The sequence below is a fragment of the Lissotriton helveticus genome, chromosome 7, assembly GCF_964261635.1.
Source record: "Lissotriton helveticus chromosome 7, aLisHel1.1, whole genome shotgun sequence".
NCBI classification, from domain to species: Eukaryota; Metazoa; Chordata; class Amphibia; order Caudata; family Salamandridae; genus Lissotriton; species Lissotriton helveticus.
Window position 1 is genome coordinate 172,933,037 of NC_136068.1, and position 12,702 is coordinate 172,945,738.

Consider the following 12,702-nt stretch of genomic DNA (forward strand, 5'->3'; position numbering starts at 1 on the left):
GTGGAGGCATATCCAACTAGGAGGTGTGACAGTTTGACTGTAGTCAAGTTACTGCTTAGAGAGCGGATTCCGTGGTTCGCATTTCCATAGTGAAATCATGAGACTATTGTGTGCTGCCTTTCAAGTTGACCAAAGACTGCATTGTAGCTATAGGCTGGAGGCAACTGGAATTTTGGAGCAAGTGAATGGGACGCTTAAGATGTGAATGTCAAAGGAGTGCTCTTCAATGTCTTTGAATTGGCCTGATGTGCTGTTCTTAGTGCTGATGAGTTTGTGTAGCACTCCAGATAGGAGGACGGGACTTTCCCCCATGAAATATTAATGGGGAGGGCGATGCGCTCGCCTGCAGTGCCAGCCACAGCATTGATAAACATCAACGATGATTTGATCCTTGATTATTGCAAGGGATTGGCTGATGTGGTTTGTTCTGTGTCTCACCAGGTTGAAACCACGACTGTACCGATCTCAAAGGACCTCTTGCATGACCTATGCCCGGGGACTGGGTATTGGTTCATAAGCACATGAGGAAGAACTGCCTTGATGTGTGGTGGCGAGATCCGTATCAAGTGATCCTGGTGACGAATACTGCTGTGAAGTGTGGAGGCTTACTGAACTGGATTCACACCTCCCATACCTGCAGAGTTCCAGAACAATTGTAAGAAGCAGCTCCTCTCCCTGACAGAAATCCAATTGTGGTCGGAAGGCCACTAGAGAGGGCAAGCCAAGCTGTGAGGGTTCTTGACGAGACTGGTCGCCCACTACGTCGAGCTGAGAGGAGTCAAGCAACACAAGTCCCAGGTATAGACTCTAAGGGAGACGGTAATGTTGCACGTGGTGTAGAGTCAAACTCAGCTGAAGAGACTAGTGTGGGACGTAGTTGAGTGCTGGCTAGAAGAACTAAAATGGAAAGAGAATTGTGGCCAGTGAGACACAGAAGACTAAACTTGAGACTGGCACCTGAGAGAGATCTTGCGCCCATATCTGAAACGAGTGAATCGGAACAAGGTGATACAGAGAAAAATCAAAGGAGTTTGAGAAGATCGAGGAGAACAAGAGTACAGTGCCAGAGGTACGATGCTCCAGAGGTGACATATCTGATCACTGTCAGGATCTGACTTTGTTGTGCCTACGAAACTATGTCATAAGCAAAAAACTACATTTCCCAGAAGGCCTTCTGGGTGGAACCATGTGTACTTAATCACGTGACTCGCAGAGTGCGACGTACGTGATTCTTGCTAGTTCGGAGTACCTGTGGGAGCGGACGACTTGTCCCCGCGGTCCAGATGACTCGTTGGTGTTTGGATTGGCGCCCAATTGGGAGGCGCGAAGATTGTGGTTGGCGTTCTGCTCGGACAAGCAGGTAACGCCGGAGCTCTGTTCTTTTCTCTGCCTGCGGATGCGGCAGAAACACATACTTGGAAATAAGCGTCTTCGTAGAGACGCAAAGACAAATTGATTAGCGTTCTGCTCGGCTGAGCTCCGAACGCTTGAGGCTGGTTTCCCCTTTCCTCGCGGCTGCGAGTGGAAGACCTTCGGCTAAGTATTTCCGGGGCTCCGGATGGTACTGGCAAGCTGCTTAGTTTCCGCTAGGCTGAGTGGAAGATCATTTCGTTTCCAGATTAACCTGGTAAGGTTTCCAGAGAATACTTAGTTAGAGACTTTTGTACTATAGTAGAGACTATCCTGGATTTTGTTTTCATTATCAGAGACCCTGCTCTCCTTTCAGGATTGTTGTGTCCGGATTGCATTCCTTAAGTTCTTTTGAATCAGCCTTGTTTCCTCCTGGAATCCTCCATGAATCTACATAATGGGGCTTGTCTAGTTGGTCCTGAGCATGGCTGTTTTTCCTCGTTTGGGGTGATTTAAAGAAGGGTAGGTCTGCAGATCAACGACCCAGAAGAGTATGAGCATTGGTGGTGTTAACTGTATGAATAATTGATCTGTTCTGGTTTACAGGTTCGAGTGATCTGGGGTGAGAGAAGCATCTGGCCTTTGATAGAGAGGAAAGGGGTTCGCGAATATTGCTGGCCATGAATGGTATGCATTTACCCTGCAGCGAGAATAATAGGAGAGTAGCGAGGATTGCATGTCCAGTTCATGTTTTCGCTTATGTTTTCACAGGTGTCCCTTTTCCACTGCTGTTCCCTTCCTAACCCTGTTTCCCTTGCTTGATTGCTCCACGCTCTGTAATATATATACCAGAGAGTGGTGACGTCTTGAGGTGCACCCCTTTGAGCATCGGTCTGATCCTGAGGAGCAAGACCATCGTGACAATCACAGATGCAGGGAACTGTGAGGTCCAGGAGACTCAGTTCCGGACAGGTGAAAGACGGGGAACCTCAGCGCTGATAATTGAAATTGAATTGTTGGTTCCTGTAGTAGAAGCTCACAGAGTTTTGACACTGACTGTACCAGACACTCCAAATCTGAGTGGGTTGTGGAACCTGATCTTAAACAAACTTTCATTTCCAACTTTTGGGTGCCAATGTTCCGCTCAGGAGATGGCAGCCTTTTGTTTGGAAATTTTGCAGCGTGTTGTTGAAGAACTTCGCTTTGACCTCATACATGAAGTAAATTGAACTGAAAATAAAAGTTGCTTCTCTAAGAAGATAACCTAGGCCCAAGTGGAAGAAGAATACATTTAGGGACCTTCCAGTAGAAGAAGAAAGAGGACAAGGAAAGTCTCCGGACTGTGTAAATAAGTGTGTAAAGAACTGAGTCCAACTGAATTCAGGACTTCAAGATATCAAGTATGAACTTAAGTAGCATAAGTGAGAATTAAGATAGAGACTTTCATTGATCTTCTTACAAATCGTTACCTGAACTTGACCCAAGATGGAGTCTGTAAATCGGAACCATAGAAGAAAGTGTGTAATAGTCAAACTCATAGTAGGAGAAATAGTAGTTATAGCTGTAGTCATCATTGTATCCACTGTTGAATCACATGAACCTGAGGTAGAGGGGGTAGGAGTATGAGGGACATCCACACCATCTACTTCAAGCACACGAGAGGGTACATTAGGATCTGATAGAGTTATGATAGAGGAAACTAGTTGCTTATTGACTGTAGATGTACCTAACGGTAATTATATGTTGAATGCGTATCCAAAGTTGCTGTATGAGTAGGTGGACACGATGGATGTGAGAGATTGTTATGTGTGTATGCAGTTACCAGCGTCAGTAGAGGAGGGGATTAGGTATCATCACCTACCCCGGACGTATGGTATAACTTGTAGTATATTGCTTAGTATGTCTTATGGCAAGGGACATTATGAGTATTCTTTTTCCAACTACAATGTGGTGCTTTCAGTAGTGCCAGCTTACAAAAATCTGAATAAGCATGATTATTACAAACAGGAAGAAAGAATGACAAAATATTTTGTACCTACTGTTACATTAGATACATCTTATGGACAAAGGCACAACCTCACCGGCATGCTAACTGAGGTAGAAAAGGAATTTGTAGATCAGATAGAAGATAGACATAGGCAATCATTATTGAGTAGAGATGGGAAGATTGAATGGACTATGGAGGAGTTAGCTCATAGAGCACAGGTAAGTTATGGTCCAATAGCTTTAGACTTACAACAACGGGGAAAACTTTGCATTAGACAGACACCAACATACTATGATAAGATTTGTGGGACAGAGTGAATGTGACCACATCTTTTTGATTGAGGAGTCTGTAAAGAAGGCATTGAAGGATACAATGCAGGTGGTGCTGAATGTACATTTTGTATGTGGGAGTAATTCATATGTTCGATTGCCACAGAATTGGTATGGTACATGTTATGTGGCGATCGTATTTCCCAAGATTTAGCACGTGGATGATTTTTGGTCACTAGAAGGGAAACAGTCTCATCAAGAGAAACGTGGTACAAGTGCAGGGGAGATTGTGGGAGATGTGTTTGGAGCGATAATATCAAGTTTGGGAGTGGTCTTGAATGATGTGAAGGTTAGAAGGTTGTCAACTATAGTGGATACGTTGTCAGTGAATACAGCTCAGTCCTTATTATTTGTAGATGGGGAGATGGTCTCGATAAGAGCTATGGTAATGCAAAATCATTTTGCTTTAGACGTATTGTTGGCAAAGGAAGGTGGAGTCTGTAAAATGTTGAGGGTTTAATAGTGCTGTACTTATATCCCAGACCACAACAAGGATCTGAGGAAATATATAAGTAACATCATTGACATACATCAAGAGATACATGACCTAGCTACTGAGGGAATCTGGGCTAAAATTGGTCAGGGATTTTGAAAAGTTGGGAGTTGGGTTGCGAATAGAGGTAAGGGATTTCTTGAGTATATTTTGAAGCCCATCATCATAGTTATGATTTTTGTCATCATATTACTAGGTGGTATCAGGGCCTATAAATGGCATAGAGCAAGACAGGTTGAGAGTTCTCTTAGACGGCAGGAAAAGAGGATGGAAAGCCTGCAGGACAGTCATTAATAGAATCTCAAGAATTCAGAAAAGTTCAGACAGGGAAGACTGGCTATGACTTCTGTTTAGGTCGGTCTTTTCTGCAGGGAGACATTCCTAGGGGGAAAGGATGTTGGTTGTGATGACACTAGTCATCAGAGAGGGGCTGATAGAGCGCAACGTTGCTCTTTATTTTGTAGGTTTACATTATAATCATGGTTAGTCTGCATCCACACATAATCTATTGTTGTATTAACATTAAGGTATCAGAATGTGAATTGTAATAACATATAAGTGAAGTGACAGATGTTTTCTTTACGTAATCAAATAATCAAAGTAGTAAATGTGCGTGCTTAGATAATTATATATGTGTGACGTGTACTCATGACTAACGAATATTTCATATAAAGGCTCATATAATGTGTGCATATTAATTATTGATATTCGTTTGTATTTTAAAGGATTTAAAGCTTATGTTAGCTGAACTCGATAGGCCTGACTTTGGTTTCTCCTTGTTTGCTCTAAGTGAAACTGTTAAGTAGAGTCTATGTGTCTGCGGAATTTTATTTTCCTTTTCACGTCTCTGTTGCCGGTGCAAGAATTTGTCCTCGTTAGTTAGAATAACGTCTTTGTTTCAGAAGTTAGTCAGACATATGTGGAGAGGATGCCTTTGAATAAGCGGACCTGATAACAAGGGAGGATGTCTTTCGTGTCTCGAAAGGCCTGGGAACCAAAGTCGTCGAGCAAGAACCTGGACATACTATTGCTTCATGGAAAGTTACCTACAAGGTGGTGTCCAACTGGACGAAATAGTCAAGTGATGCATTTGTGGGTGTGATTTTCGCCTTTTGTATTAAGGATAGGGAGAGAGCCCAGGGGACTTCTGCCTTATCTGGAGAGGGTAGAACATCTTAGAACGAGCTCTGTAGCTTTAAGCTACTCGACCCATATACTGTAAGAGTGCGTCTTAGGAAGTCTTCACATGCTGACTCCTTTCTAGAGCTTTGCCTGGGAAATGCTAAGTAGGAATGCCACAATAGAGGTAGTGTAGGGACAGATAGTGTCATGTCCATTTCCATAAATGAAGAAGACCTCGGATGCGGTGTCTATGATTATTTGCTTCTTGATTTTGGAATTTGCTATTCTGTACATTTTCCACCGCTTAAATATTATTCGGAGATTCGGATTTGTATTAGTGGCCATATATTTCTACACTCTCGTATTGAGGTGTTTATATGTCCAACTCTTTTTGCTTTATAATAAAATTATATAATTTGGATTAGGGGTCTGTGGTCCTTTGGGTTCATGGGAGTTTGGGAAATAATTGGCTGATGATTTTTCCTCCCCTCCACACTTGCAAGCAGGCAAAAAGGTAATCTGCCTGGGGTTCCAGAGTAAGTCTAGAATGTGGAACCCGGCTCCTTCAGAAGTGTATTACCTGCATTCCATTAGCTGGTTGACAGGGGATGCAAACACTGATGTGAGTGAGGGGATAGTGAAAGGGCTCCCTTTATAAATCCAATGAACACTTTTGTTAGTTAGAAAATGGTTGCTCATTAGACTTCTGAAGAACTGCCCTTTTGTAGATGCTAAGGGTGAGTAGGGGTGGAGCTGCAGGTTTAAGGGGGCCCTGTAGGGGAGGCAAAGCATTTGTCTACCTTGATCACAGCGCAGTGCAGAGCCCTCACACCTCTTTGTGCCTCTACTGTGGGTGCTCCAGTCTAGAGACAGTGCTGCTGTGAGGGACATCACTACACAAAGGATGTGTCTGGAGGTCAGCCTGGAAAGTAGCTGTCTCCGTCCTGTTGTCATGGACTTGGGCAATTTTAAAGACAGGATAACAGTGTATTAAAACTCCCCTTGCAGAGATAAAGGGTTTCAAAATATTCCAACCAGGGGAGACGGGTAAAAGTACCTCTGCCTCACGGAAGCTGCGAAATCTGACATCTACAGGTAACAACAAAACACAGGCAGCTTTACATGTTTGTGCATGACCATTTCTGCACACATTTTTATACTACTAGTAATAACCCTGAAAAACGTAAATGAGAAAGGCAGCAATGCAGGTAGAGTGCTCAGAGCATGAAATATTTTTTCATTCACAACAAAACCAAACTAGTGATGATATTGAGAGAAGCAGGATTGACACAAGGATATTCGACAGAAGGTAAACAACAACATAGACAGGCAGAGGAGACACCGATACGTGCCTTTCCCACCAAGGCATGATTTCAGGGCTTTCCCAGTGCCCAGCAGCTGGGCCTGGATTTCCAGGTGGTCCTTTCCCGCAGCACGCCCTGGCCATGTACACAGGCTCATTCCTAGATCCTCAACCCCTTTACAGGTGGCGCCGCAGCCGAGTCAGTTACGAACATCTCCATGGGAAGCTCATGTGCAACAAAGACCATCCACGCCCACTGTGATACCTAGCCAAGCCTGAAGGAGGTGTGCTGACTGACTTGTACATAAATTCAGATAAATCCAAACAAGTGGGTCCTTTGAAGGGCTGGTAGGGTTGGACAGAGTCAATCACACGTCCGCCTCATCTGACCTGTGACATGCTGTCTCCCAGGCTTTTTGGCCTTTGCCAAATTTCACTATGAGCCGCCCCTTTCCATTAAGAGGTACCTTACCATGTATTTGTTGTTGTGGCTCTGCCGGGGGGGCTATTGCACCCAATGCACAGTGAGGTAGAGCACTCCATAAAATAGATATCTGCCTTCTGTCCATACGGACAATGTATGCCCTCGGACCATCAATATCAAATGACAACCCCCAGCCCCAGGGTTGGATTGGGTTCAAAAATCGGCCTGGGCACACCCAAAAAAAGTGGCCACATTTGCGTATTGCCTTTCCGTAAAACACTGCTTCAGCAAAGTTTTATGAAAAGAAAGGGGGTGGAGGGCATGTTTTATTAACATCAAATGCACAGATAAGTTCACACTGCTGAGCCACACATGAATGCAAGTGAAACCACTTCTGCTCAGGTCCCCTGCCCCGCTCAATCAACATACATTAATGGGCCAGCCCAGCGAGAAAAAGGGAGTGATACCTCCGCCCATCTGCCTCTAGAAAGGTCACTCAGGCACCAACTGGGCCGCTGGCGGCATCCTACCGGCATAGACAGCCCCCAGGCTGCCCAAAAAAAAAGCAGCTCGCAGCTGGAACTCGGCTACCGGCCCTTCGGCCATTTCCCGAGTGCCCACGTTACCAGTCCAACCCTGCCCAGCCCCTAAAAACAAAACAACATCCACCCCCACCTCCCTTAGGGCTTGGAGTTGCCAGGCATATTCTTGGTATATGTTTAAAGCTCTGGTAGAGAGTGGCTTCTTTTAAACTGCCTCTTCCTAGACAATGCTATTCAGAGGAAATGGTACACTTACTTGTAAAGCGCACAGCCTGTCATTGGTATGGTGTCGCAGCGCATTCCAACAATGGAATTTAAATTTTAAAGGGGTGCAATAGCAATTCAGCTGCGGAATTTTAGGGCAGAATTGTGGCGTCTGCAAAATTGAGGAAAGTAGATTTTCACAAGGAATGCTCCTCCTAGCTCGACTGGCTTAAACAAAATTGCAGTTTTATGTAGCGCAAACTCGACCCGAAGGTATCATAGCACTTTACATGAGCACCAGTTGCATTACAGATGGACACATTCATTTTTAGACACGCAGAGATTTAATAATTTGCCAAAATCCCAGGATGCTTGAGCCTACTTTCAGACTTGAACCTGGCTACTGAGCTTGAAAGTCGGCTGTCTTAATCTATAGGGGCTGTGCACTTCTGTCTCGCAACCCCCCTAGAAGCAGTGGGTGCAGCAGGATCACCCCGCTTCAAGGCTATGTTAACCAGTGCCCCCCTCTTTCCATGGACTCATCATCCCTTCATCACCCTCCCTGGCAGAGCTCTTCTCTAAAATATCATTAGTCAATAAATTAGGAGAAATTAACTTTTATAGCGTGCACCCCGTCTCTCTACCAAACACACAACGTACGATTAAAATGACTGAAATGCCATGCCTGCTCTGCCTAAGCATCAGTTCACAAAGTAACTTGAAGCTAAAAACATCTTTCAAAAGAGTCGTGGTAACATTCTAACCTGCAGGTTACACCAGCCCTCCAAGAAATGAGGCACAGCGCTCCCAGGGAGACCTAAAGGGTTGCCTCCAGTCCCCACCCCACAACTCACTCACCCTATCCCATGCACTGCCGTCTGCCTTACATCCTCATTCCGACACGCTGTCCCCAGAAGGCAGCCTGAGTGTAGCGTCTAGCGGTAGAAATAACAAGCATTTGCAATGCAATAGGTCTCGCATTAGCGAGAGTTTGAGCTATTGCCATTGTTTTGTTTTTGGGTTTTTTTATCCTCATTTTGCGCAAGAATGTATATGGAGTACAGAGGGGAACTTTAAGACCTCCACTTTTATTCCTTCACTCTTTTTTCTTTACTTTGCCGGCTACATAGAGTATCCCTTTGGTGGATCTGTCGTGTTTAGTCCTCCTATATCTTTTACCATATTCAATCATTCTTAGTGAATGGATGAGAGCTAGCCAACCTGGCCACTCGGCGGGAATTATTCCCGTCTGAATTATTGTCACCGCATTAATCATCGGACATATTGGTGTATTGTCAAATTTACCTTACATGTTACTAGTACAGTGGTTTTCCCAAATTTCCCAGAAGTTAAATTTTTGGGAGGGTTTTCCCTTCCTATCTAGTTTATGAGTCCTTATTATGGAATTTTGCCAATCCTCATGTAAAGGTGGTACTGGTTTAACCCAATTCAGGCATATCTCTCTTGCAAGAAGTATCAATACAAATAACAGATTTTCTTGTTTTCTGGTTAACCACTCATCACTTACATTAAACTCGGTACATATCCCAAAAATAATTAATGTTGTACTTACTTTTAGATGTGTTCCCAATATCCGACATAGCATGTTACCTACTTCCTGCCAGAAGAGTTCCAATCGCTGGCAGCCTTGGAACATGTGTATATCATCCGCTTTTTCAAGCCCACACTTAGGGCAGGATTTTATACTTGCTCCTTTGAATTTTGACAGTTTTTTGGGTGTCCAGTATGCCCTGTGCAGTGTAAACAAATGATTTCTCTTTAAGCGTGCTGGTTTAATAATAGACCAACATTTTTCACATGATTTCTGCCATAAATTTTGAAGTTCCGGCTCTATAATGACTTTACTCCAGACTGATTCCGATATCGAAGCATTATCTTCTCCTGCAGTAGTTAGAGCCCAGTACCATTTTGAGATGTCTTTCTTTATTGGGGAGATTTTGATAATCTCTTTCTCTATTTCTGTGTTTCCTGTTCTTTTCTCCGTCCGAGAACCTGCCCAACTTGTGAGTTGATAGTATTTAAATTTTGACAGAGTTCCGTTAGTAATTTCTGTAAGATGTTCCCAGGGCTCTAATGAGTTCTCTGTCATCAGGTGGCCCCATTTGTCGATTCCTGCCATTCTTAGTGGGGTTGCTAGGGCATCTTTTAAGTACTCAGGGGTGCCTGGAGAATCCCAGATAGGGGCCAAAGAGCTGTAGTAAGGGATATTTAGGGGACTTCTCATTTGATACCAGAGTTTCGCAGCATTTTTTAGTACCTTTAGTTTTATCTTTTTAAAGAATTTGGGGTGTCCGAATTTAAACAGGAAGTGGTCGGTTTTGTTTGTTAATATTTGGAGGAATTGGGGATAGAGTTCATACTTTTTCACAAGCGATCTTACATTCTTGAATTGGAAAGCTCTACAGTATTCCGCGATATCTGGACTAGCTATTCCCCCTTGTTCTTTTTTCCTTCTTATTTTATTCCAGGCAATCCTTGATCCTTTTGAAGCCCAAATGAAGTTCGCAATTTCACCCTGAGTTTTCTTCAGATAGTCTCTTTTAAACTCCAGTGGTATAACATTAAAAAGGTAGGTAAATTTGGGGAGGATCGACATTTTTACCAAGTTTGATCTTCCTATCATGTTTAGAGGTAACTTATCCCATACCTTGAGAAGTTTTTTGGTCTCAAGTGAAATCCTGTTAAGATTTAATTGGGGGATTTTTTCAAGATCTTTCACAATGGTTATACCCAAATATTTTATTTTATCCTTTGTGTATGGAGTATTCTGTTGTGAATTCCAGCTCATTGACTCGGTTTTTGCTTCATTGGTCAAGTACCCGGATACTTTCCCGAACTCTGTGATTGCCTTGTTTATTGCTGGGGAGGAACTTTGATAATTTTCTGTAAAGATCATTAGGTCATCCGCATAAAGCGCCACCTTTTTGACCCACTCCTGATGTTTAAAGGGGGTTATTGACTCGTTGTTTCTAATTGTGTCTGCCAGTGGTTCAATGTACAGGTTAAATAGCAGGGGAGACAGCGGGCACCCTTGTCTCGTCCCCCTTTGTATCGCAAAGTTATTGGTAAGACTCCCGTTAATTAGGATCTTTGCTCTTGGATTTCTGTAAGTCTCGATTATCAGATGACTAAAATTTTCACCAAGGTTATATTTGTTAATGACTCTGTTTAGAAAAGACCAGTTGACCCGGTCAAATGCTTTGGCAGCATCAAAGGTTACTATTGTTAGGGGGATTTTTTCGCTAGTTGCTATATCAACTGCAGCAAAGAGTTCATGCGTAATTTCGTATATTTGCCTCCCTTTTATGAATCCCTTTTGATCCGGGTGTATCAACTTTGGCATTACAAGGGTCAATCTCCCTGCTATTATTTGTGTAAAGATTTTGTAATCACAATTTAGCAGGGATATGGGCCTATATGACTCACAAACTGTAGGGTTTTTCCCTGGTTTTAAAATAATGCTGATAATAGCAATAGCATCATTCCAGGAGTCTGGGGTTTGACCCTTTTCCCTGTAGATTATGTTTAATAATCTCGTTAATGGAGGGGCTACAATTTCCCTTAAAGCTGAATAAAAATCATTTGGTAGGGCGTCAGGTCCGGCTGCTTTCCCTTTTTTCAGGGCTTTCAAAGCCGTTTTTACTTCTTCAGTTGTTATTTCTGCATTTAGCTCTTCGTTTTCTGATTCCGACAGCTTCGGTAGGTTTAGAGAATCAAAATACTTTCCTATTTGGTCCGAAGAGGAGGAGGAATCTTCCAAATACAGTTTAGAGAAGAAATTTTCAAATTCCTGCTTGATTTCAGATTCGTCAGAGGTTACACCTATTTGATTGCTCAATTGTATACTGGCTATTTTGTTTCTGGTTTGGTCCGTTTTAGTTTTCCAAGCCAGTAGTTTTCCGCAACCCTCGCCATACTCATGATTGGCTAGTTTACTGGCTTCCCACTTCATTTTCACTCTATCTTCTAGATAATCTGCCAGTTTTCCTTTTAGTTCTTTTCTCTCCATCTCCAATGTATTTCTTATTCCCAAGTTTTGTTCTGCGTTAATCTGTACATCCAGTTGACTTATAATTTCTTCCTTATCTCTGATCTCTTGTTTAATGAGTTTTGATCTGTGAGCCCCCAGGCTTATGAGTTTACCTCTGATGACTGCTTGGTATGTGTCCCAGGTTATTTGATCTGATGTGCCTACTCTATTATCTTCAAAGAAATTGGCTGAGGTTATGCCCAGTTCTTCCCTTATTTTTGGGTCCAGTAAAAGAGTGCGATCTACTGTCCATCTAGGTTGAGGTTTATTTATTTCTGATTGTATGGTTAGTTGTACTGCCGAGTGGTCGGACAGATCTTCTGGCAAATGGTCTAGGTCTTTGATGTTATTGTGCAGATTTTTACTAATCAAAAAATAGTCTATTCTGGACTTGTGGCCTAGTTTTTTATTGTGTAGAGTAAAGGGGTGTTCCTTGTTTCCTTTCTCTCTCCACATGTCGATCAGTTCTAGGTCATTTTTATAAATGCTTAGCCATTCTCTCATTTTTGGTAAGTTGGATTGTCTTCCTGGTGGGGATCTATCTAGTTTAGGGTCCATAATAATATTAAAATCGCCTCCCAAACGTATTGGATCAGATGCTGTTAAAAGTTCTGTATATAATTTTTGTAGGGGATTTGGATCATCAGTGTTTGGTCTATAATATCCAGCTATAGTAAAGTTGTTGTCATATATTTTTACTCTTGCTAAGGCCCATCTGCCCTTGTTGTCCACTACTTTATGTACGACTTTTACATTGAGCGATTTTTTGAAGAGTATTGCGATTCCCTTAACATTGCAATTTTGGTTGGTACAAACGTAGGTATCCACCTAGTTCAAGGATTTTATTATTTGTTCCCATTCAGCGTTTAGGAGGTGAGTCTCTTGAAGAATTATCAC